This window comes from Apodemus sylvaticus, chromosome 1 (assembly GCF_947179515.1).
Source record: "Apodemus sylvaticus chromosome 1, mApoSyl1.1, whole genome shotgun sequence".
Lineage (NCBI taxonomy): Eukaryota > Metazoa > Chordata > Mammalia > Rodentia > Muridae > Apodemus > Apodemus sylvaticus.
This window is the reverse complement of record NC_067472.1, coordinates 94,891,519-94,918,239: the sequence shown is the minus strand read 5'-3', so window position 1 is coordinate 94,918,239 and position 26,721 is coordinate 94,891,519. Positions and strand designations below refer to the sequence as shown.

At 38.3% G+C, this 26,721-nt stretch overlaps 1 long non-coding RNA gene across 1 annotated transcript in view; it reads right to left on the bottom strand.

Moving 5' to 3' along the window:
* Positions 1-3,615: 3,615 nt before the first annotated feature.
* Positions 3,616-26,721, bottom strand: part of LOC127697848 (uncharacterized) — a 33,219-nt gene continuing 10,113 nt past the window's right edge. Inside the window, exon 3 of the long non-coding RNA XR_007980544.1 lies at positions 3,616-3,711. This is a non-coding gene — a long non-coding RNA (uncharacterized LOC127697848). The remainder of the gene's footprint in view (positions 3,712-26,721) is intronic.

The following is a 26,721-nucleotide window of genomic DNA, read 5'->3' as shown; positions in this document are numbered from 1 at the left end:
GGCGTAGTCCCGCCGCAGTGCGCAAAGCCATATTCGCGAAGGCTCTGGGGCCAAGCCAGTGGCGTAAGGGCGGCGGGCCGGCGTGCTGCGGGACTCTTGCGTAGCGCCGGCCGGGAGCCCAGTGAGTGTGCCTCGCCCGGCCTCCTGGTCTTCCTGGGCCGGCGCTTTGTTCCGGAGTCCTCATGCTTGCCTAGAAGAACCTTTTCCTCGCCTCTCCTCCCTGACCCGCCCGGGCCTAGCGCCCCGAGAGCTCGGCATGGCCTCGCGGCCTAGCCTCGGTCTGGCGTCTAAGAGCTTTGTTGAAGACAGGGACGTGTGCCCATCCATAGGAGAGCGTTCTGTTTGTTGGTCTTCCATCTGCAGAGTAACGAACGAGAAAAGGATCAAAGGAAGGGCTTTGTACCCCAGGCTAGAGGCAGCTTTTCCTCTGAATGCTCGGCCTACTGTCACTGAGCTTGACCCAGACAGAATATGCTAGGTTGCTTGAGAAGTGTTTGCAGAGCGCGGGCATTTGGAAGATTTAAGATTGCAAACTCATTTAAGTTTTTTCCTTCATTTTAAGCAAACGTTAAAGAGGGACAGCGCAATGTTTTCATTTTACTTAAGGGCTATATAGGAAAATGAAGCATTTCAAATTATACATCCAGGTGGTGTTTTAAAAGAGAGGTTATATTTGTATGCCACTATTTGCGATATTTTAGCTTTCCAAAAATGAAGGTATATAAACGAGAAATGGCCCATCTCTACTAAGCATGGTTTTTTTTAAAAAATTAAATAAAATGGGTTACTAAACTAAAGCACGTGTGTTTTCAACAGTCATGATTTGAAATTCATTCCCAAGAGCTGGGTTTTCAAAGACCCAAACATAATTTGACATGTCTTGGTGTTGAAAGACCTAGTCCTTAATTAAGTATTAAGTGTGGCTTTGAGGGTTTATAATTCAAGCAAACTTAGATCTTTGCCTTAGACTTATTGCTATTAAATAAACTTTCACTTAAACTAAAAACTGTAAAAATTATTTTTATTTGGTGGGTTATTTACATGCAAAAAAGAAAAACATTTTTGGTAGAGGGGCAATTTTTGAAATAAAAGATTTTACTTTGTATAACTTCTGTAAGGCTTTATAACTAGTAGAAATATATAATGTGATATTTTAGTTTTTCACAAGTGATATACATTCCTTACAATACACTAAAGACATCTGTGGTAGAAACACAGGGTCAAAACCACCACACTCACTATACTAGTGTATATGTCAAAGAATAGTCACATGGATGTCCTAAATATAAGAACTAAAATGTAAATATATCTTAATATATTTATATTATACATATATAATAGAAATAAAACATAAAAACTAAAATATAAAGTCCTAAAATAGGATCTTGAATTTAATTAAACATTTTTTTAAAGGGACAGCAAGGTGGTACTGCTGGTAAAGGTACCACTTGCTGCCAGGCCTCATGACTTAGCTCAATCTCCAGGTCCCACATGGACTAAAGAAAGAAGGCACGCATGCGCACACACATTTTAAAAAGGTCTTTTTAAGCTTTGTTAATTGCACAACTCTGCTATGAGTTTTGTTTGTTTGTTTGTTTTGTTTTGTTTTGTTTTTTGGATTTGTTTTTTTCCGAGACAGGGTTTCTCTGTGTAGCCCTGGCTGTCCTTGAACTCACTCTGTAGACCAGGCTGGCCTCGAACTCAGAAATCCGCCTGCCTCTGCCTCCCAGAGTGCTGGGATTACCACCGCCTGGCGCTAAGAGTTTTATATGCAGGTATGTGAGGTGCTGAGCTGTCAGGGAGTAAATCAAGTAGAACAAATAAAAACAGAAATAAACACAGATTTAAAAATCTACTTTTCAGTCATAGAAATAAACATTCACAAATTAAAGGTTTCCATCATATTTTAGATGTGTAAAATTTCAAATAATTATATTTGAAATGCAACCAAACAGCTTTATATGTCTATTTTATTCATTTCTAATAAGTCCAGAAAACTACCAAGAGTCTTGACTTGTTAATATATTTTCACATTGTTTTAATCCTGACAGTTTTTTGAGCATCTCACCATGGAGTTCAGGATGGCCTCAACTTTAGTATCTTCCTGCCTCAGCTTCCTAAGTGTTAGTGTTACCTATACCTGGGATTCCTGTAAGCACACAGTGATATGTCTACTGTCATTTCTGCTTAAGGATTCCCTAAATGTTTAACTGAAGACCAGAGCATCTTCTTGATCAGAGAAGCAAACCTGTAGTTTTATTTGGTTTGAGCCACATAGTAGTTTTAAGCAATTTGACACTGAAATATTAAGAGATTATATACAAGGAAAAGATTTACATCTTTTGTGATATTCTCTAGCCTTTATAGCCAGTTTGTTGTTTTGAAGTCTTCAACAGATTCAGTACATCAGTACTTGATCTTGGAAGCAATTTGTTCTTTTCTGGTAAATGGAATAATGACATTTATAGAGTTGTAATGATTGAATGAGATTATATATAGAAGGGACATAGTATAGTCACTGAGATATAATGAGTCTTAATTGTCCCTCTCAGGCATGTTTTTTGAGCATTTGTTCTCTGGTTAGTGGCATTTTTTGAAGGTTGTGGAGCCTTTTGGAAGCTGATCATGACTAGTGAAATAGGTAACAGAGGCTACCTGTTTGTTAGCTACACTTACTCCTGGTGCTGTCTGTCTCTTCTCTGCTTCCTGATCTGGTAGCTTCGCCTTATACACTCATTACCTTGAACAAGGCCACTCCTGCTGCTGTGTTCTCCTTGCACTGATGGACTGAAATCTCTGAAAGTGTGACCAAAATATTTCTTCCCTTTAGTTGTTACTGTTACAACAATAAGAAAATCAACACAGATGTCCATGAGCCTATTGGGGGCTGCTTATGGCTTGAAAGTGACATGTCATCCCCAGGCTCTTGTATTTGAACACTTGTCCCAGCTATTGATTCTAGACCAGATAATTTTGAATATTTGGTGTTGGAACCCTGACATCAATAGTATTTAAAGTTCTCATTTTATTTCCAGGTACAAACAAGTTTTACAACCACTACCAAAGAAAAGAGCATTGCAAAGATTACATTTGCAGCTATAGGAAAGGGAACTAGAAAATGGAAATTGTCTTTTTCAAAGCAGGGTAACAGACATTAAAAATAGGAATCTCAGCTTTTAAGTCCTTTATATTCTGCTAAGCCTACCTTTCTGTTGGCCTTATTTTTCACCACTCCCATCTCTCGGGGAGCCAGTTAGACAGGTATTGCTGCCCTTAAAAACCAACTCCTGGGCAGGTGAGGTGGCCCAGTGAGTAAAGGTGCTTGCCCTTGAGCTTGACAGTGAGTTTGATCCCAAGGACCCATGCCTGTAAGTTGTCCTCTGACCTGAACAGGTGCACTATGGTAGGCACATATGACCCATTCACCCCACACATACAAAATAAAATAAAAAGTAATATTAAAAAAGCATTCATACCTAATACTCTGCTGCATACATTTATTTCCTCTGCCATCTCCTTTCGGAAGTAACAGATATTAAATATCAAAAACCCTTACTGTCCTATTGCTATGAAGAGACACCACGACCAAGGCAATTCTTATAAAAGAACACATTTAATTGTGGGCTTGCTTACAGTTCCATCCATCATAGTAGAGAGCATGGCAGCAGGCAGGCATGGTCCTGGAGGTGGAGCTGAGAGCTACATCTTGATCTATAAGCAGAAAGAAAGTCTGGGCTTGGCATAGGCTTTTGAAACCTCGAAGCTCATTATTAGTGACATACTTCCTCTAACAAGGCCACACCTTCTAATCCCTTTAAATAGTGCCACTTCCTGATTGCTAATCATTTAAACATATGAGCCTATTAGGGCCATTCTTATTCAAACCACTACATTCCACTCCCCTGGCTCCCATACTCTTGTAGTTATATCATAATGCAAAAAGACATTAATTTCAATTTCAAAAGTCCTCATAGTTTATCACATTTAAAAGTCCAAAGTTCAAAGTCTCTTCTGAGACTCAAGGCAATCCCTTCTCTTTAATCCCTGTAAAACCAAAATCAAAAGCACATCTCATACTTCTAAAACACAGTGGCACAGAATATACTTTACCATTCCAAAAGGGAGGAAAGAGGTATAGTGAGAAAATACTGGACCAAAGCAAAACCCAAAAACTAGTAGGACAAACTCCAAATGCTGTATCTCTATGTCTGATGTCAAAATACTCTTCAGATCTCCAAGTCTTCAGCTTTGCTGACTACAACATACTTCTCTCTCTTTGGCTAGTTCCACACCAAGGCTGCAACTTTTCTTGACCGGTATCTCATAACTCTGGCATCTCTAACATATTGGGGTCTCCAACAAAATCTAGGTTTCACTTTCACAGCTTCTTATAGAATGGCCTCCCTGGATCTCAGTGCAAGTGTATACTCTGACACAAGCCTGATCGTGGTACATTCCATTAGATGCGGAGGGAGATTCCATAATCTCTTCCTTGAATTCCCTCTTATACCAAAATCACAGTCAAAACTGCCAAGTTGAGCTGGTCAGTGGTGATGCATGCCTGTAATCCCAGCACTTGGGAGGCAGAGCCAGGCAAATTTCTGAGTTCCAGGCCAGCCTGGACTACAGAGTGAGTTCCAGGACAGCCAGGGCTACACAGAGAAACCCTGTCTTGGAAAAAACAAAAACAAAAACAAAACAAAACAAAAAACCCAAACAAACAACAAAACCTGCCAAGTTGTGCAGTTAAGCGGGACTGTCATGGAACCCCATCCAATTACATTCATAACACCTTTCTGTTGCTAATGGTTCCCTTTTGTTGCTTAAGCTTCCCATTAATTCCGTTTTACAAGTTAGAAGCTTAGCAGGTTAAGATCTTGCCCTCAAATCACTACTCTATTTTTCCCGTTTAGTATCAGGCTTAAAAAAAAACAAAACTTCTTATTGCTTTGAGCACCAAACTGAGCTCCATTGTACTTCCAGGTACCTCTTCACACTACACATTTTATATTTCTCTTTGTCCAGCTTGCTCCTTTTCATTATAGATATGCATAGGAGTGACTACTAATAACCACATGACAGATATTGCCTAATATTAGGCTATATTGAAATCTCTTCCTGCCAATGCTAGCCATTTGTACAAAAACTCTTCATTTTAGCCTTAGGCAAAAAGCAGCCACATTTTTTGCCAAACTATCATAAGAATAGTCTTTAGGACAGTTACTAATATTCTTCCCTTCTGAAGCTTCTTGAGCCAGACCATAATAATTTGCATTGCTCTTAGCTCCATTGTCATCCATGCACTTACTAGTATGGCCCATTAAGCCCTGCTTTAAGTATTCAACTGCTTTCCTAATCCAAAGTCCAAAAGCTCACATTCCACTAACAAGCTGCATGGCCAAGCTTGTCATGACAATATCCCACTCCTGGGACCATCCTCTATCTTAGTCACTGTTCTATTGCTGTGAAGAGACACCATGACCAAGGTAACTCTCAAAAAGCATTCAGTTAGGGGACTGATTACAGTTTCAGAGGCTCAATTAAATTATCATCATGGCAGAGAACATGGTGGTAGGCAGAGCTACACCTTGATCTGTAAGCAGAAAGTGTATGTGCTGACATGACTTTGAAAACCTCAAAGACCACCCCTAGTGACACACTTCCTCTAAGAAGACCATAACTCCTAATCCTTTTAATCCTCTCAAATAGTGTCATTCACTAGTGACTAGACATTTAAATCTATGAACCTATAAGGGCAGCTCAAACCATCACACTACTTTCCTCTAACAGAATAACTCAATTCTTTTCCTTAGTTTGGCATTAAAGGACTTTTGCTTGTTTCAGACTATTCCCCTATTCCTTTACACCCTTTCTGCATTCCTATAGTTAACCCTAATCTAGTTCTATGGCACTCATGTTTTGCTTCATTATACCATGTTCTATTATCAATGTTTCTCAACTCTCCTAATGTTGTGACCCTTTGATACAGTTCCTTATGTTGTGGTGCATCCAAACCATAAAATTACTTTTGTTGCTACTTCATTAACTACAGTTTTGTTACTGTTATGAATCCTAATGCAAATAACTTTTCTAGTGATCATAGGGTGAGCCCTGTGAAAGGGTTGTTCAGTGCATACCCCTCAAGCTGCAACCCATACATTGAGAACACTGTTCTATGATTAAAATTCAGTACTTTTGTCCAATTTGGGAAAGAAGTTAATGAATTAATATAATAATGATTATGCATGGAGTTTAAGTATAATTATTTTCAAGGGGTTTCATAGTAGACACAAAAAATAATTATGCCGATCTAACACTTGGGAGGTGGAGGCTGGCAGATCTCTGTGAGTTTGAGGCCAGCCTGGTCTACACAGAAAGTTCCAGGGCAGCTAGAGTTACAAAGTGAAACCCTGTTGCAAAAATACAAAAAAAAAAAAAAAAAAAAAAAAAAAACCCACACAAAACAACAACAACAACAACAACCCAAAACCCAAAAAACAAAAACAAAAACAAAAAAAGAAAGGCTAGAAGGAAGGAAAAAATATGCCAGTCATAAATTAAGGGCCGAGAAGGGTTGTACCAGTGCTATATTGGACAACCAAGAAGAAAATTCTGTAAGATTTTATAAAAGGAAGGTTAGGAGATAAATCTGTGAAACTCTATCCATTATGGAAAAATGCTTTGAAGTTTGACTCTACAGACAAAGTTATGGAACATATTTGAACTCTTCTCAGTTTTGTTTAAGCTAATAACTTTTCCTTGATGGGTGGATGGTTTTATGGAAACTAACCATTACTACGAAAGCTTTCACCCCAGTTTCCTACATATCTGTTTTTTCACCCCATAGTTAAGGGTTCAACCTGGGCAGATGCCTTTGAAGAAGCCTTCACCCGGTTACAGATGTAGTTCAGTGACTGCCTAGCATGCACAAGACCTTGGGATTAATCCCTAGAGCTTCAGGGGCTGGAGTAGATATTCCCTTTCTAAGTACTCTGTTACATTCCCCTCACTTGAAAGTCCTTCTTTTCTGAAATAAATGTCATTCTTATGGGTTGTCTGCTCATTGCATTAGCATGTAAGCTCAATGACAGTAGGAACCTTGTCATGTTATATCACTAGGAGTTTTAAAAAATGGTTTCTGGGTAAAAACAGGCAAAATTTTCTATACTAGATAGGAGACACAAATGACCCTTCTAAAGAGGACAGCTGTTGCTTTTTAGCTTACTGTGATTTATAATATATTTCCTTTAGAAAAAAATAAAGTTGGAGAATGGATGATACTGATTACAAGAAGCATTCCTGGAAGTTGATTAAGATTAACTGGCAGTGAGTTAAAGGAAATCTGCTTCAAGTTGTGTATAATTCCTTTCCTCATCTCTCCAATGTAGTAAAAGATATATGAATATAGGTTACTGAGAATATTATTATAGAAACACCAAATCCTTTCTCCATTTTTCCTATCTTTTAATTCTTTGAGAATTTCATACAAGAATTCTGACATACTCACTCTGTCCATAACTACCTCCAGATCACCCTTCTTTCCTGACTACCTACTTTTGTGTGTGTGTGTGTGTTTTCCCCCTCCTCGTTCAGTATATGTATTTATGGATGTGTAATTTTCCACTGGAGTATGGAACCTAACAGGGGCAACCTAACAGGGGCAACTCTTTCAAAGCAGATTCTCCTTCCCAGCAGCTGTCATTTGCCAGTAGATCCTCAGCTGAGGTGAGACTTCATGTCTACCTTCCTTCTTCATTCTGGGATTTGGTCTGGCTTGAGCTTGCTCAGGGCTTGTATATGTTAATGACTGCTATGAGTTTATATGTGTAGCTGTCCTGTGTGTCTGGAAGCTACTGTTTGTTTGTATTTATAGTCTTTCTATTCCCTCTTCCATAGAAATCCCTGAGTTTGGGGAGGAGGGAGGATGTTCAGTATAGATATTTCATTTAGGGTTGAGTGTTCTGCAGTATCTTATTCTGTGTACCTCTTTGGCCATTTGTGGGTCTTTGAGTTAATTACTGTCTACTGCAAATAGAAGTTTCTGTGATAGAGGTTGAGAGATGCACTAATCTGCATCTCTGTACTACCAGATCCTTTTTTATTTATTAAAAAGGGGAGTTGCAGCTTAGTTTGGTGGCTCATGTCTATAATTACAGCACTTGGGAGGTTGAGGAAGGAGTATTGCTGTAAATTTTAAATCAGCCTGGGCTACAGACCATATCTCAATAAAACCTTTTTTTTTTTTTTTTTTTTTTTGGATTTGGTTTTTGTTGAGACAGGGTTTCTCTGTGTAGCCCTGGCTGTCCTGGAACTCACTCTGTAGACCAGGCTGGCCTGGAACTCAGAAATCCGCCTGTCTCTGCCTCCCAGAGTGCCGGGATTACAGGCATGCACCACCACCACCCGGCAAAACCATTTACATATTGAAATATTTTATGTTTTATTTGCAACACTATTAATAGTCCATTTTATAATCAAATGTAATCAAACTTTGCTAAAACAATGCAGTTAAAGAACATTGTCTTAGAAAATAGAAGTTACTGAATTGCAATAAAAAAATTTAACTGCAATAAGCCAATTTTTTATCAGGAGGAAAGTACATGTTGTTCACACAGATTAGGAAGTTAGTTCTCTCTCTTCACAGTGTGTATCCTAGAGACAGAACTCACTGGAGGGTTGGCAGCAAGCACTTCTACCTGCTAAGCCATCTTATGGGCCCTGAAGAATGCTTTTGTGTACAAAGGAAAGAAATCTTTTGCTGCTAAGGGTTGAATTCAAGGCCTCAAATATTAGGTTCTGGGATTTCCATTATGGGAGAGATTCTATTACTGTCTCAAATCCCTTACGCATTGGTCTTTTCAGATTTTCTATTTTTTCATTTTTGTTTTGTTTCAGTAGTGTTCTTTACTGATTTTAAAATCAAAATAAGATTTCAGATATATTCATTCTTTGGATATAAAGTTAATGAAAGACCACTGGAATAAAAGTTTAAGGTAACAGATATAGATTTAAGTTTTTAACCTTTTTTTTTTTTATATAAAATGAAACTAATACTTCTTGTGGGCTGTGAATATGGCTCAGTAGTAGAGCACATAGTTAGCATAATCAGATGATTTGGGGCCTGTGAGATGACTCAGTGGGTAAAGGTGCTTGCCATCAAACCTAACAAGTTGTGTGTGTGTGTGTGCCCACACCCACACCCATACACAAGTACACACACGCATAAAATGTGATAAATTTTGTAAAGGTGATTTGCTATGGTTGGTGGTATTAATCCTAGAGATGCAAATTTCTTTCAATGTCCAGACATCTATAAATGAAATATATCACATTAACAGAATAAAGTAAACCATTGTATGACCACTTTAATAGACACAGTAAAGGGATTTTAAAAAATTTAACATTCATTCTTCCCTAAAACCCTCAGCAAATTTGGTATAGAAGCAGGGCACCTCAGCATAATAAAACCAGGACAATCCACAGTTAAAAATCATACTCAACAGAAAAATGATGAAAGCTTTTATTTTAATAGCTGCATTGTAATAAAAGTTGGAACCAGAGAAATTTGGCAGGAATCAGATAAAAGAAATAGAAAGATATTACATGTTCAGAGATTGGAAAAATACTGTTAAAATGTCCATTCTACATATATTAATCTATAGAATCAAGGCAATCCTATCAATATATCAATAACATTCTTTATACAAATAGAAAAAATTCTAACATCTATGTGGAAATAGAAAAGACCCTGAATAGCCAATCCATACTACAGGAATTCAAAGCTATTTTTACCAAAGCAGCATGCCCCCCAACATATAAACAGACAGACCAATGGGACAGAACACGGAACCTAGATATAAATTTGGACATTGATAGCCAACTGATTTTCCAAAGTAGCCAAGAATACCCAATAAATAGTCATTTCAATAAATAAGTGTTGGAAAACAGAATACCTACACAATATATCTGTGGATGCTGAAGAAGCTGGAAGAATGCCACGGAAGAGGGGAAAGCTTTAAGGACGAGGTAGAACAGAAGAGATGTCCTAAGGAAGCAGATGGGGGTGAATGCTGGGAATAAAAAGAAAAAATTAAGCAGGGAGATGGGGGAGAGGAGATTCAACCAATACTTAGAATGTTTTAAAAGCATCCATAAGGAAACCTATTATTTCATAAATTAAGAGAAAGAGAAAGTCGGGCGGTGGTGTTGCAAGCCTGTAATCCCAGCACTCTGAGAGGATTTCTGAGTTCGAGGCCAGCCTGGTCTACAGAGTGAGTTCCAGGACAGCCAGGGCTATACAAAGAAACTGTGTCTCCAAAAAACCAAATCCAAAAAACCAAAAAGAGAGGGGGGGGAAGGAAGGAAGGAATAGAGAGAGAGAGAAAGGAAGGAAGGAAGAAAGAAAGAAAGAGAGAGAGAGAGAAAGAGAGAAAGAAAGAAAGAAAAGCAGGCCCAAGCATGCTAGCACAGCCTTTAATCCCAGCCTTTGGGAAGAAGAGGCAGGCAGATCTTTGCAAGTCCAAAGCCAGCCTGGTCTATATAGTGAGTTTCAGGACAGCTAGGCTCTGAAGCCAGACTCTGTCACAAGACAAATAAAACAAACAAACAAAAAACACAAAACAAGTACTACTACTACTACTACTACTACTACTACTACTACTACTACTAACTACTACTAATTTGAGTGGAGGTACTCTATGGATGTATAAAGCTGCTCCCAGAAGCCAGGGGTAAAAATAAAATGAAATGTCTGGTTGTGATACTTTTTAAAGTGTAAATTCAGTTAGGTAAGGCTTTTAAGTACTCAGTCACTAGGGCAGTAGTTCTCAACTTGTGGGTCACAATCCCTTTGGGTATCAAACCACCTTTTCACAGGAGTTGCCTAAGATCATCAGAAAACACAGCTATTACATTATGATTCATACCAGTTACAAAATTACAGTTTTGAAGTAGCAACGGCATAATTTTATGGCTAGGGGGTCACCACATGAAGAAGTGTATTAAAGGGTCACAGCATTAGTAAGGTTGAGAACGAGCTCTAGGGATGGGTTTATAATGCTATATCACAGTACAATTCTAGCTCAACCAACAACTTGTTTGAAAACTTACTCAATTTTTTATTTTGCATACCAGAAATGTGACACACACACACACACACACACACACACACACACACACACACACACACACACACGAATGTTGGCACAATTCTGTAATTCCAGCACTCAGGAAATGCAGAAGGGTTGCTGTAAGTTTGAGAACAGCTGGTGCCACGAGGCAAGCCAGCCAATACTACTTCTTCTTCTTCTTTTTTGTTTGTTTGTTTGGATTTGGTTTTGTTTTTTTTGAGACAGGGTTTCTCTTTATAGCCCTGGCTGTCCTGGAACTCACTCTATAGACCAGGCTGGCCTCGAACTCAGAAATCAACCTGCCTCTGCCTCCCAGAGTGCTGGGATTACAGGCATGTGCCATCACTGCCCAGCCAGCCAATGCTTCTTAGCAACACCCTGTGTCAGAAAAAACCAACAAAGCAATAGAGATAATAATAAAGGATCATCTAGAAAAACAGTTATTCCTTGCCATTAGGACTATCAACAGAATAAATGCTGCTCATGGAAATGAGCGTTTTTTTTGTTTTTTGTTTTTTATCTTCATGATCTGTTCAGCATACTCTGGCACCCATGGTTAATAAACACTTGCTAACTTGCTGCTGTGATATAAGTACCCCGAGTCTTTCTCAAACAAGGTCCATTCAAGCATGGATGAATAATACATAATAATAAAACAAATGTTCACCATGTTTCAGTTTATGTTCTAAACATTTCATATATGCATAGATATTATTTCTTTAAATAGACAAGGAGAGTGAGACACACAAAATACATAAATAGTACTGGGATTTGAGTCTAGGAAGCATAGCTTCAGGAAGTGTAAACTATACTAACATGTGTACTATCTCAGGTAAATTAGGAAAAAAACCAAACCAGAGATAACTCGCTATATTAAACAAGAGCTGAATACCTGTTTGACCCAAGAACCAAGGATGCTTGCGAGCTATAGAGTGGAGTGACTGAGTCCCTCATATGATTTGGGTGGTGGATAATAAAGCAGTGGATTTCAGAAGATCATCAATCCCTGGCATGCTAGAAGGAGACTGCAGAGAGCCAGAGTGAGAGAAACAATGAGGAGAAAAATGAAGAAGAGGTGGAAGGAGGAAAAAGACAGAGGAAAACAGAAAAAGTAAAGTCAGGAACAAAACCTGGCAAGGGGGATGGGGGTAACAGATGGAGCCAGAGGCTCAAGCTCGGAAGTTGACTTGTTTGTGGTGGCAGTGTACTTAAACTTGGAATTTTAATATTTCTCCCTATCTCTAAAAATCTGACAAGTAGTAATGATCATGGCTTGAAAAACTGTCTGCTATGGGGTGAGAAATGTACTCCCCTGGGCCAATTTATGCTGAACTCTTAACTCCCCAGGTGATAGTTTAAGTAGTCAGGCCTTTGGGAGGTGATTAGATGAAGAGGGGAGATTCCTTATTAATACAGTAAATACCCTGAGATAAAGGAGTACCAAGCAAGCTTATTTTGCTTCTTCATCATATGAGGATACAGATAAGAGGTGAACCACCTATGAATCAGAAGCAGGGTTCTTATTTAACACTGGATCTGCTAGGACCTTTGTTTTGATTTCCCAACATCCAGACGAAAAATTGCCCAGTGAATGGAAATGTTATAGCCACCTGAGTGGACTAATATACTTTTGAATAAATATTCTCTAACAAAAATATTAGAAGTGGGAGCTAGAGAGATAGCTCAGGGGTTAAGAGCACTGGCTGTTCTTCTGGAGGACCTGGGTTCAAATCCCAGCACTCAGATGGCAGCTCACAACTGTAAATCCAAGATCTGACACCCTCAAACAGACCTACATGAAGACAGAATGCCAATGCACATAAAATAATTTAAAAAATATTAGAAGTGCCGGGCGGTGGTGGTGCACGCCTTTAATTTCAGCACTTGGGAGGCAGAGGCAGGCGGATCTCTGAGTTCGAGGCTAGCCTGGTCTACAGAGTGAGTTCCAGGACAGCCAGGGCTAGACAGAGAAACCCTGTCTTGAAAAAACCAAAAAAAAAAAAAAAAATTAGAAGTGATATATGAAATGTAGTTTAATTTAATGAAGTTTAAATTTTTGTTGGCTTAAGTATCTATAATGGAGGCAGTCAAGAAGAAGAAATGGTCTTGGTTAAGTGACTTTTTTTTCTTTCTCATTAATTGAATAGACTTATCAGTTCTCTTAGTTCATCCACTATAGAGAAATTCAAAGAAAGAGAGTCTTCTCTTTTTATGTATCATGTATTTATTTTTATTTTATGTACATTGATGTTTTGCTTGCATATATGTCTGTATGTGGGTATTGGATCCCCTAGAACTGGAGTTTCAGATAGTTGTGAGCTGCTATGTGGTTGCTGGGAATTAAACCTGGGCCCTCTGAGAACAAGGGTAGGAAGTGATAGTGTGGGGTGGTCAGGAGGTCTATAGAGCAGATCTAGTGGCCCTAAACATTGTCATATGCTAAAACAGGAAGTTATAAGATACATTATCAAGATTTAAAATTTCTCATTTGTACTTTCCCTGGAGGTTTTTTTATTTTTTTTTATTTTTTATTTTTTAACTTTTTTTGAGATAGGGTTTCTGTCTCAGTTCTGGCTGTCCTTGAACTTACTATGTAGAGCAAGCTGACCTCTAACTTATAGAAATTTGCTTGCCTATGCTTCCCACGTGCTGGGATTAAAGGAGGCGTGCACCCCCACCACCCAGCTAGGAGTCCATTATGTTTTAACAACACATTTTGTGCAAAAAAAAAAAAAAGTTTAATTGCACTAAAAATGGGATAAATAAAATTTGTTATTCACTAGTATGTGTCAGAAACTTGAAACAGTACTGTATGTATCTAGTAACTATCTACTGAATGCCTGCCATGTGCTGGGAACCATGCAAGATGCTGGTGAGGTGATAGAATAATGAAGGGAAGCGGAAATTCTTTCGGCTTTCATGTTAACTAAAAGCTCTTTGGAAGAAAGACACTGACAAGGAAATTGACTTGTGATGTGTTATAAAACAGGAAGTCCAGGGTACTGTGGTAATTAGTGGCTAGAAACATTAGAGAAATGGGAACTGGTGCTCTAGCCATTAGAAGAGTGAACAACTAAAGACAAATAAGTGAGAAACTTGCAAAGAAATCAAAGCCAACATAAGAAGCTGGGGGGTCAAGAATGAGTCATAACAGATAGTGACCCATGAAACCAAAATCTGATTTGCTTGACTAAGTTGAATAGTTAAGGGTTCTATTTTTCTTTCTGGGCCTTTTGTCTAGAGAAGAGGGACATTCCGAAGGCGTTGGTCTGAATCCATTTCCTTATTATCTTTATAGATTAATTTTGTGACACATGAGCTAGCATGATGGCTCATTGGCTAAAAGTACTTGTTATGCAAGCAGAAAGAACCTGAGTTCCATTCCCCAGCACCCATGGTAGAAGAGAACTGACTCCTGAGAGCTGGTTGTAGAAGATGAGTACCTGCACTCATACAACAATAAGGAAAAATAGAATGTGAGACGTCTAGATTTTTGTTCCCCAAATTGTTCTTAAGTCTTCTGGGAGAAATAGTATATAAACACAAAATTAAATAAGCCTATTAGACTATAAAAGATTAACTACACCTTAATGAAGACAGAGGAAGTTATTGGCAGGAATGATAAGAGATAGCATAATCTTATACAATTACTAAGTTGACAATTTAAGGACTATTGGGCATGCTCCTATAGTCCTAGCACTCAGGAGGCAGAGGAGGAGGAATCACAAAATCACAAACAAGTCAGAGAGTAGTCAACATATCTGAATAACAAGCCAGCTAGGGCTATGTAATGAAGTCTAGTCTGGGGGGAAAAAAAGGATTCGGGCCTAAAACTAAGTCAGGATTCTCAACTCCAATGCTATTGATATATAAGGGTCAAATGACCTTTGCTGTGGGAGTCTGTTTTGAGGAATATACTGTGAGAAGTTTATCATACTTAGCCTCTATCTACTAGAACATTTCTTCCACCTGTGACAATGTAAGATGTCTTTCCAGAATTACCAAATGTCCCGTTGGAAGACAAAAATTATCTCTCAGTTGATTATCCCTGCTTAGATACTGCCAGCATGTTTGGCTTGGATGATGGTAGAGGGCGGTTTAGAAATAGAGGGGATAGTTAAGGGTCAATAGCCAATCTATAGTTATGATGAAATAAATTGGCATCAAGATTATATGTTCTGGTATCCAGAAAGGGGTTTTCAGATTTCAGAGGTCAGGGAAAAAACTTTCCTTTTAGACTGAAAGAATCAGAGCATTTTTGCCTTTAAGAATGAAAAAACAATGGTTGGGCAGTGGTGGCGCATGCCTTTATTCCCAGCACTTAGGAGGCAGAGGCAGGCAGATTTATGAGTTTGAGGCCAGCCTGGTCTACAGAGTGAGTTCTAGGACAGCCAGGACTACACAGAAAAACCCTGTCTCGAAAAACCAACCAACCAACCAAACAAACAAACAAAACAGTGTTTAAGACAAGCCAGGGGCTGGAGAGATGGCTCAGCGGTTAAGAGCAGTGACTGCTCTTCCAGAGGTCCTCAGTTCAATTCCCAGCAACCACATGGTGGCTCACAACCATTTGTAAAGGGATGCAATGCCCTCTTCTGTCTGAAGATACAGTGAACTCATATACATAAAATAAATAAAGAAATCTTAAAAAAAAAAAAAAAGACAAGCCAGCTATTTTGGAGTCAAAACGCATACTAAGACTCCAAGGAAATATTTTTAAAATCTTCCCAATAAGTATCAGCCATGGATCTGAGGGTAACTGTGTCCCCATACAGAAGACATCATGTCATTCACTACACGGATGAGTCATCGAAGAGCTGGCAGGAGAAACACATGGAGAAGTCTGTTTCCTTTGGCTTTGGGTTTATTAGTATTGTGGGGTTTGCCTAGGTTATCTTTCATGTTCTTTCCAACTCCTGAATTCCATGAGCTCGGAAAGACACTTTAACATTATATAAGCCTGCGTGCTCACTTCAGGCTCTTTCCTGTATTATTCTATTTGCACATCTCACTGAGGAAAGTATAAGCCTCACAGTACAGTTAAGGTTTAAAAAGGTTTAAAAACTTGCTCAAGAGCCGGGCGGTGGTGGCTCACACCTGTAATCCCAGCACTCTGGGAGGCAGAGGCAGGCAGATCTCTGAGTTCGAGGCCAGCCTGGTCTACAGAGTGAGTTCCAGGACAGCCAGGGCTACAGAGAGAAATCCTGTCTTGGAAAAACAAAAACAAACAAACAAACAAAAAAACAAAACAAAAATCAAAATCAAAAAAAAAGAAAAAAGAAAAAGAAAAATAAAAGGAAAAAAAAAACTTGCTCAAGGTTTCATGGTTACAAAGCAAAGAAGCTATCATTCAAACCCAAATTTGTTTGACCCCCAAATCCTTGAATTTTCTCTACTCATACACAGGAAGGTTCATAGAATTACTATAATCTCAAAGAATTATAAAAATAGTAAAGTGTTTAATTATAGTATTATGTTTTAGGGAGGTGCTAATAAAAGCAAGGAACCTAGATCTGAAAAAATTCTTATTTTAAAGAACTCTATAAAATATAGCCAATATAACTAGCAAATCTATAGTATAATGGCAATTCTTTGTGGGTATACATGCCTTTCAGTGAGCTCCCGTGATCCTCTGTCTCTACCCCCTCAGTACTGGAATTATTCATTTGCACTGCTGCACTTGGCTGTTTCACATGTATGTTGGGAATAGAACTCATGTCCTCCTGCATTTAATCAGCTGATCTATCTCCCCAGTCTTATAACAGTGAGTCTTCATCAATGTCAAGAGCTGTGAATTGATGCTATGAGTATATCATGGAAGTTCAACTCCTTTCTGATATGAAAAACCTAGAAAGTTAACAAGCGACATTTCTTGGACTTCAATTTCACTTAGGATTCTAATTCACTCCAATTAACTTCATTAAGAGAAATTCACAATTAAAATATGAGAAAAGATGCCTGGATAATGTGCTATGTGAACTTGTTAGAGGCAATATATGTGACTCCTCAGCCTTTTCAAACAGTAACAACATTGATAATATGATTGTATTGTGACAGCACTGGTAGCAACTATAGCCATAGACTGAGAGCTTTTCTAATTACAGCAGAAATAAGAGTTATTATGAGAATTGAAGACGATTCCAAATAGTTGGACCTACAGCTTGCTCCTTTAGACTTCTCCGTGGGCTGTCATTCAGCCTATTGCATTAAATCCTTTCTTTTCTTATTTTTGCCTAAACTATCCTTGATTTTCTCTTATGTAACTGAACCTATAAATGCAGTAACAGCCGGGCGGTGGTGGCACACTCCTTTAATCCCAGCACTTGGGAGGCAGAGGCAGGCGGATTTCTGAGTTCAATCAAATCATAGCCAGCCGAGACTACACAGTGAGTTTTCAGTTACAGTTTGACAGCCTATTCCTCCCAACCCTCAAACCAAAACCAACCAACCAAAAGTGTGCATATTAGTTTGGGTTTTGTTAACCAGAATCAACTTGGGGAGGAAAGAGTTTATTTCATTTACATGTCTTATCACAGCCCATCATTAAGGGACTTGAAGTAGGGAATGGAGCAGGAAGAGAAAAGGAAAGCTACACACTAGCTTGCTTCCTTCCTTGCTCTCCCTTAAGCTACCTTTCACATACAACCTAGGCCTCCCTACCCAGGACACCATGCACAGTGCAAGGGAACAGCTATCACTAATTTTAGTCTTGGGAAACTAAGAGACAGAAGGCCTTGTTGTGTAGAGTACACTATGTACCTCTGAGAAAAGATCCTGCAAACCAAGGATATCTAAAGTATCACACATAAATCTTTCTCTCACTCTTCCCTAAAAGGGACATAAAAGTAAATACGCATGGGCACAGGGATAAGGATACATCACATCTTTAAAGGGATTATTAGACAGCAGTGTTAATTCCTGGTGACCCAGAATGCTAAACTCACAAGATTCACTGGTTTTACTGTATACTACATCCTTGTACTGGCTGGTTTTGTGTGTCAACGTGACACAAACTGGAGTTATCACAGAGAAAGGAGCCTCCCTTGAGGAAATGCCTCCATGAGCTATAATGCATTTTCTCAATTAGTGATTAAGGGTGGGAGGGCCCATTGTGGGTGGTGCCACCCCTGGGTTGGTAGTCCTGGGTTCTATAAGAAAGCAAGCTGAGCAAGCCAGGGGAAACAAACCAGTAAGCAGCAACCCTCCATGGACTCTGCATCAGCTCCTGCCTCCAAGTTCCTGCCCTGTGGGAGTTCCTTTCCTGACTTCCTTTGGTGAAGTAATGTGGAAGTGTAAGCTGAATAAACCCTTTCCTCCCCAACTTGCTTCTTGGTCATGATGTTTTGTGCAGGAATAGAAACCCTGACTAAAATAATCCCATTATGCTGGGCGGTGGTGGACACACCTTTAATCCCAACACTTGGGAGGCGGCAGAGGTAGGTGGATTTCTGAGTTCGAGGCCAGCCTGGTCTACAGAGTGAGTTCCAGGACAGCCAGGACTACACAGAAAGACCGTCTCAAAAAACCAAAACCAAAATAAAATGTTTTTATGCTGAGAGATAGTGGCTCATGCCTTTAGACCCAGCACTCAGTAGGCAGAGGCAGATGGATTTCTGGGTTCAAGGCCACCCTTATCTGTAGAATGAGTTATGAGTTACAAGATAGCCAGGACTACATAGAGAAACCCAGTCTTGAAAAACAAAACAAAGAGAATATTCTTACACCTTAACAGGCTATAAACAAAATCAAAGACTACGGCCTTAATCCTAGAGACCTGCTGTGCAGCCTTTACATCTTCCTCATTCTAGACTGTAATCTGTGTCTACAGCATTATCCTCAGGGAGCCAGCAGCGAACAGCAAGTGCTGTCCCTCTCATCTGTTATGCCTGATGATCCAACTCATAAATTGTGTTGCTTTCTAGTCCTACAACTTTTATGGGTTTGTTTTGTTTTGCCTAGAGATCTTGTTTTTTAAAAAATAAGATTTATTTATTTTATTTATTATCATAAATAAGTACACTGTAGCTGTCTTCAGACACACCAGAAAAAGGTATCAGACCTCATTACGGATGGTTGTGAGCCACCATGTGGTTGAAGGGATTTGAACTCACAACCTTTGGAAGAGCAGTCAGGATTCTTAACTGCTGAGCCATCTCTCCAGCCCTTGCCTAGAGATCTTAGTATCCATGGAAGTAATAATATTTTCCCCAGAAATCCCAAGAATAGCCTAACCTTCACTTAACTGGAAATTTATGCTATAGTTTTAGTGGGTTTTGCTTTTTTCTTTTCTGAGACAGAGTCTCTCTACTTAGCCCTGGCTGTTTGCACCACCACACCAGGCCCTATTTTGGGCTTTTTATGCTACTGGAACAATGCAAGAATACAGAGTTCCATTTAGCCTTGAGATCAGGGGAAATATGGTTGGTACTGCATAACAAGAAACAATGACAGTGGTTTGAAAGGGACATGTCCATTCATCTTGTGTTGCCATGTACGGTGATAAGCAGTACAAGAAGGCACAGCAATCCATTCAAGTGGAAACATTAAGGACTCAAAAGTTTTAAAACTGAGGGTTACCAATTCATGTGAAAACTCAAATCAGCAGAATGAACACTGAAGGTAATACAACATAGTAAACAGGTATAGAAATAAGGATGGAATAACTATCAATCTTTTATTTAACACTCATCTATACAGGTTAATCATTCTCATTTTGGTTTTTTGTCCTAATATATAAAAAAATTATTCCTAATTTTTTAAATGGCTTTGTTCTTTTAAAATTGATTTTAATCATTATTCCATGTTCACTTTAGGGGACTCTTTGTGAGTTATTTTTGAGATTTCTGTGTCTAAATTTACTTCATAATAAAGTGACTGTGTATGTTTACATATGTATATTTATGTATATAGGCATGTATACATGGGTATATATTTCATAATAGCTTTTGTTAAGTTTTTTTTTGAGACAATGTCTTGCTATATAGCTTGCTCAGTAGGAAACTCACTATGTAGATCAGGCTGGCCTCAAACTCATAGTGTCTGCCTCCCAAGTGCTTGGGCTAAAGGTGTGTACCATCACACCCAGTTTTATACAGTGTTAGGAATTGAACCCATGGACTTGAGTCACTTTACCAACTGAACCACACCCTCAATCCTCAATTATTCCTTTGGAGTAATTTTTCAAAACATGTTACTGAAACTTACTCTTCCAGTTTTGTTAACTCTTCTGGAACACATGTTGTCCTTTTTTTTTTTTTTTTTTTTTTAATGAATGTGAAACAAATGCTTTTAACTTTGTCCCAGAGCAAAGATCTAGTTTTTGTTGTTGTTGTTGTTGTTGTTGTTGCTTTGAGAACTGGTTCAGAATGCCCTTAAAATTATAAATCTGCCACGCAGTGGTGTCGCACACTTTTAATCTCAGCACTTGGGAGGCAGAGGCAGGCAGATTTCTGAGTTCAAGGCCAGCCTGGTCTACAGAGTGAGTTCTAGGACAGCCAGGGCTACACAGAGAAACCCTGTCTCAAAAAACCAAAAAAAAAAAAAATTATAAATCCACTCATTATCTAATCTTGGGAATTAATAATAATAATAATGATAATGATGATGATGATGACAACGACAACAACAATAACAATAACAATAATAATAATTACAACAACAACAACAAAACTCAGTGTCATCATTACTTACCTGGAAAACTCAGATTTGTGGCAAGGCTCAAAGTTTGTTTTTCTTTGTATAAGTTCTTTGATTCATATAACTTTGGTTATATTTCTTGTCTGGACTTACATTGTTTCTTGTAGATACTTTTATTTATTTACAAATGTCTATGCCCTTCCCTGACTACACTGCGAGTAAATTAATAAATAAAAAATATGTCTCTGCCGGGTGGTGGTGGCACACGCCTGTAACCCTGGCATTCTGGGAGGCAGATTTCTGAGTTCGAGGCCAGCCTGGTCTACAGAGTGAGTTCCAGGACAGCCAGGGCTATACAGAGAAACCCTGTCTCAAAAAAACAAAAACAAAAACAAAACAAAACAAAACAAAAAAAAACAACAAAACCAAAAAAAAAAAACCCAAAAATCAAAACCAAAATATATGTTCTCCAAAAGTCTATGTGTTGTACCAGCATATTTACTAAGTTATTTTCTTTAACCTTGCTGAAAGTATCTTTTTATACTTTTTTATTTCTAAAATTTGGAAGTCTCAAACCAAAATTAAAATGTTTACCTCTTTATATCTATGAAGAAAATGTTTAAGATGAACATTCCTAGGAAAGACGATTAGAATGGAAGCAGCTTATTCTATCTTAGAGAACAAATATATTTTTAAAAAGTGAAGAATGATTAATTTCTAGCAGGATAAATGCTAGCCCAATATCATTATGCATTCACTGGGAGAAGAGTACACTGGTACTGGGTGCACTGGCCTTGTTCCCAGGCAGATGGGATTTGGAGTCTCAGGTTTGCTACCCATTCCCTCTGGGAAACTGGAAAAGCAAGTTCAACTCTCCCAGGCTGTGGGAGATGCCTCCTAAAATGGCTGACAATCATCTGTGCCTCCTGTAATACTCTTACACCTTGAATAGGAACAGGATCCATGTGACTTGTTTTGAATGGTAAAACACAGCAGAAATCCAGGGGTATCAATTCTAATACAACTAGATTATAATAGATGGACTTCAGACTGGAAGATGTTGCTTGATAGTGTAGGATTTATCTAGCATGCACAAGGCTCTGTCTCCCAAATAACAGCAACAAAAAGACTGACTTTAGTATTCCTGGCACTTTCACTAATTCATTAATAGAGCCAGCTCTGGTGTGCTGTGATTTGCCCTGAAGAAGTTCATGTATCGAAGAACTTCAAATAGATTGAGATAAACCACATCCTGCTGACACAAATAATCTTGGAAGTGCATTTTTCTCTAGTGGAGTCTCAAAATGACTACAGTCCTGGCCAACACTTGCACTACCAGCTTGTGAGAGATTCTTAAGCAGAGTTTGAAGCTAGGCTGTAACTAATTCCTGACATGTTAAGAACTGAATTAAGGAACACCACTGTGGCCAGAGATGTGGTTCAGTGGCAGAGTGCTTCTAGTATGGAAAAGGCCCTTGGTTCAACATTTTAGTATATAAATATATAAGCATAAAAGTTGATGTCTGAAAACTAGTAAGTTTTGAGGTTTTTTTAATGCCTCAAATTTAGTTTCCTTATCTTTAAAACAGGGTTAATAGTCTACTTCACATGTGTAATAAATAAGATTACATGCCGGGTGTGGTGGCACACGCCTGTAATCCCAGCACTTGGGAGGCAGAGGCAGGCGGATTTCTGAGTTTGAGGCCAACCTGGTCTACAGAGTGAGTTCCAGGACAGCCAGGACAACACAGAGAAACCCTGTCTCGGAAAAAACAAAAAAACAAAAAAACAAAAACAAAAAAAGATTACATAAAGCAACTGACACCTAATATATTATTGAAAAGAAAATGTTACTATGAATTCAAGTCTACTCTCACAGGCTACATTGTGTTATAAAACTGTTGGGATAGAAATATTGTCTTTAATTAAGGCTACAGCATTTTTCATGGTGGTTTTACATAATCTAATCACTTGACTTTGCATAGATCAGAATATCATTCTTTGTTTTGAGCTGGGGTCTCACGTAGCTAGAGTCAGTATTGACTTCATGTCCTTACCTCTCAAATGGTATAATTATAGGAGTTTTCTCTATTAATATTAATAATGTAGCACATTGTTATTATGATGATGATGATGATGATGATTATGATGATGCCTGGCCAATTATTATTTCCCTTTAAGAAATAAAGAACTTTAGGGCCAGAAGACTTGTTCATGGTTCTACAATTAGAAAGTTATTAGACCTGACAGTCCCACTTAATTTCTTTTCATCACTACTATGTAACATTTAATCTTTAACTATTAAGCATCAGGTATTATTTTAGGCTTAGAACACAAAGATAAAGTCAAAGAATTTGGTGTTTTTTTGAAGCTTATATTTCTTTTTACATACTATAATAAATTGGAAAAGGCAATTTAGGTTGTTATTAAGGCATAGTTAAGCTTGTGTTTTAAAATATTTTGACTTGGAAACGCAATGTTTATCATTAGCTTTGTCATGACCTCTCTAAGGCTATTTAATGAGCAGTGGCTTGGTTTATTTCACTGACTAAATTCCAGATAGAGCTTCATCTATACAGTGAACAATTATTCAATGATTGCAATAACATAATTTGAGTTCTCAACTTCAGATCTTTTACTTCATAAGCTCATGTCTTGGCACACAGTTTAGCTGATAAGAATGTCTTTTCTCTTGAGTATAAAAACAATCAAAAGTACAACAGCTTGCTTAGTAGTATTACAGAATTTAGTGTTGGACTGATGATGAAACTAAGAACAATATGAAAATGTCTTACTGTACTTGTCTAGATACTGCAAGTTTTAGAGTAACCTGTTTTCTAGAATAAATATAATTTCCTGTTGGAACACACTCTTCCAACACACACACACACACACACTCACAATTTTCTGAAAAAGATGGTTTAATTCATGATGGCAACTGTCTGATTAAACTATGGTGTTTTGATAGATCATATGTGTACATTTAAATGATATGCAATTCACAAGTGAGTTGCTGTTAGGCAGAAAGAAGTATTCACCTGTATCTCTTGAAACAGAGGTTTCATTGAAAAAAGAAATGGTGAATGAGAGTTGCTAAGTGAAATTGGTAAGCTTCTTCAAGCACTCCCAGAGAGCATTTGCATTTTTGAAAATACTACAGCACTTCCTTTCACTAGCCTAACTAGTGTCTTTTCATTATCACCTGGAATAGTTAAAACTAACATTTGCCTTTTAAAGATTCCTGTAAAAAAAGTATTTCCTAAGTGTTAAACAATGACTTCTTACACAGATATGATTTGGTTATATAGCTTATGAAGAATGAGCACCTATGAAGTACTCTGGATAAGATGGACTAATTTCTAAACATTATTTCAGGCAGCAGAGGAAAGCCTTGGGATAAAGTCCTGTTGTCCAAGCTTATTCCATACTTTATTATTTGGATCACCATCCTCCTTTACACACTTTGGGCAGGGAGGAAAGGATACATTTTTTTGTTGTTGTTTTGAGACAGGGTTTCTCTGTGTAGCCCTAGCTGTCCTGGAGCTTACTCTATAGACCAGGCTGGACTTGAACTCAGAAATCCACCTGCCTCTGTCTCCTAAGTGCTGGTATTAAAGGAGTGTGTCACCACTGCCTGGCAGGATACTTTTTTTTTTAAAAGGATTTATTTATTATTATATGTAAGTACACTCCAGCTGTCTTCAGACACACCAGAAGAGAGTATCAGATCTCATTACAGATGGTTGTGAGTCACCATGTGGTTGCTGGGATTTGAACTCAGGACCTTCGGAAGAGCAGTCAGTGCTCTTAACCACTGAGCCATCTCTTCCAGCCCAGGATACTTCTTTATATAAGTCTTAAAAATTATGATTCAAGGAGAACAGAATTTAAAAACTAAGCTTAAAAATTCCAACAATGAAATCTACCCAACAAGATTTCATTCCTGACTGAGAGGAATAGTGGGGAAGAGGCACAGTAGCAAAGGCCCAGCAGCTGTGTAGTTGAAGGGTCCTAGCCAAGGACCTTCATGTGGTAATCATCCCTTTCACTTGATAAAATCAAAAGCAAATGTACTGGTGAGTTTTATGTCAACTTGACACAAGCTAGAGTCATCTGCAAGGAGACAGCCTTAGTTGAGAAAATGGCCTGGTAAGATCTGGCTGTATGGCATTTTCTTAATTAGGGATCAATGGGAGGACTCAGTCCACTGTGGGTGGTGCCACTCCTGGCCTGCCTCCAGGTTCCTGCCCTATTTTGAATTCCTGACCTGACTTCCTTCCATGATGAACACTGCTTTTTGATCATGGTGTTTCATCACAGCAATAGAAACCCTAACCAAGACAGCAAATTTGGGGATTTTTATAGATTACAGGCCTGACTAGTATACTCTATTTCTCTAAGATAAAATTAATTCTATGAGAATAATTGTTCAAGTTACACAAAGAGCCTGGTATACAAGGTTCTATATAGAATGAAAAGAAGCCCAAAGTATAGTCCCTACTCTTTGAAAAATGGAGTCTTAAGACAGGAATAGTGTTGTTTATCTGCACTCTTAGTACTTGAAGGGGTGGATGTAAGACAGAGTTCTAGGCTAGCTTGAGCTACAAGGATGATTTTGTACTATCCTGGGTTACAGAGTTCCTATCTCTCGAAATGATTACACAAGATTGAGTCTCTTTCAACTACTATGCACATTTCTCAACATGGTCTTTAAAGTGAAAGATCTCAGAAATCTTTCAAAGTACAGCTACCATATAAACTCAGTTTTTCAAGAGTATCTTGTGTATGGGTACTAAGCTTATATTAATGGCTCCTTTAAAAAGCTTATTTAAAGCTTTTGACAGAAAACAAATTTTAAGGTAAAAAACTATTCAAACTACTTCTGCCTGGTACTTCCTCTACAAATCATGACTTTGTGTTTTAGTTTGTTAGTTTTTAAAATTTCATCATCTTACTAATCGTCAGCAAATTAAAGAAAATTGAACAGGCCCTAATCTCTAATTTCAATTATATAGCCAATTCAGGATTAGCCTAGCCTAAGCTTAAAAAAACCCTAAAAACTATGAATTATTAAGTTATTCCACTGAGAGAAAAGCCATTTGATGATATTGATCACCATCACATGTTCTGATTGAGCTCCTCATCTATAAAATAGAAAAGATAACTGGACCTAACTCCTCACACTTTAGCCTTTCATGTTTTCCAAATGCCAAAACATGTCTCCCCCTCTCCAAAACACTTCATTCTTTACAGTCAGTATCCATGAAAGGGCAGTTTGTTAATTTTCATTTGACTGATAGAAAGTAAAATGGTAAAAGAGTAATTGAAAAAGGTTAGCTTCTAAAAATATTTTTTAATTTTTAATATATTTTTTAATGTGTTTGGGCATTTTGCCTGAAGAATGTGCCTGGTGTACACAGAGATCCAAAATGTTGGATCCCCTGGAACTAGAGTTTCAGATAGTTGTGAGCTGCAATATGGGTGCTGACAACCAAACTGGCTTCTCAGCAGGAACAACAAGTGTTCTGAACAACTGAGCCATATTTCCACAAATATCCCAAATTTAAATTTCAAATAACTGAGTCCCTAATGAAATAAAAACCAAGGGTTCTTTGGAAAGTTGTTTGGATAGTGCTTTGCTGGGGCAAACATGTGAAGGAACGTTTCGTTAAAGTGGCCTCATGAAGAAACATTTTGCTGAAGCAGACACAGAAGAAAGGATGTTTTGTTAAAACAAGCACGTGAAAGGACACATGATAAAGGATTCTTTGCTAATGACACACATGTATTGGCTTTACATTGTGTAGTTGAGCTGCAATTGTTGAAACTCCATAGAGAGAAACTAGCCAAAAAACTTCTGCAGGTGCAGTTTCTTGCTGCTTCTATGGAGGGCTGATTAGCCGAGTGATGTCAGCTGATACAGACTCACGTGCTGAGGTAAGACCCATGGAGGACA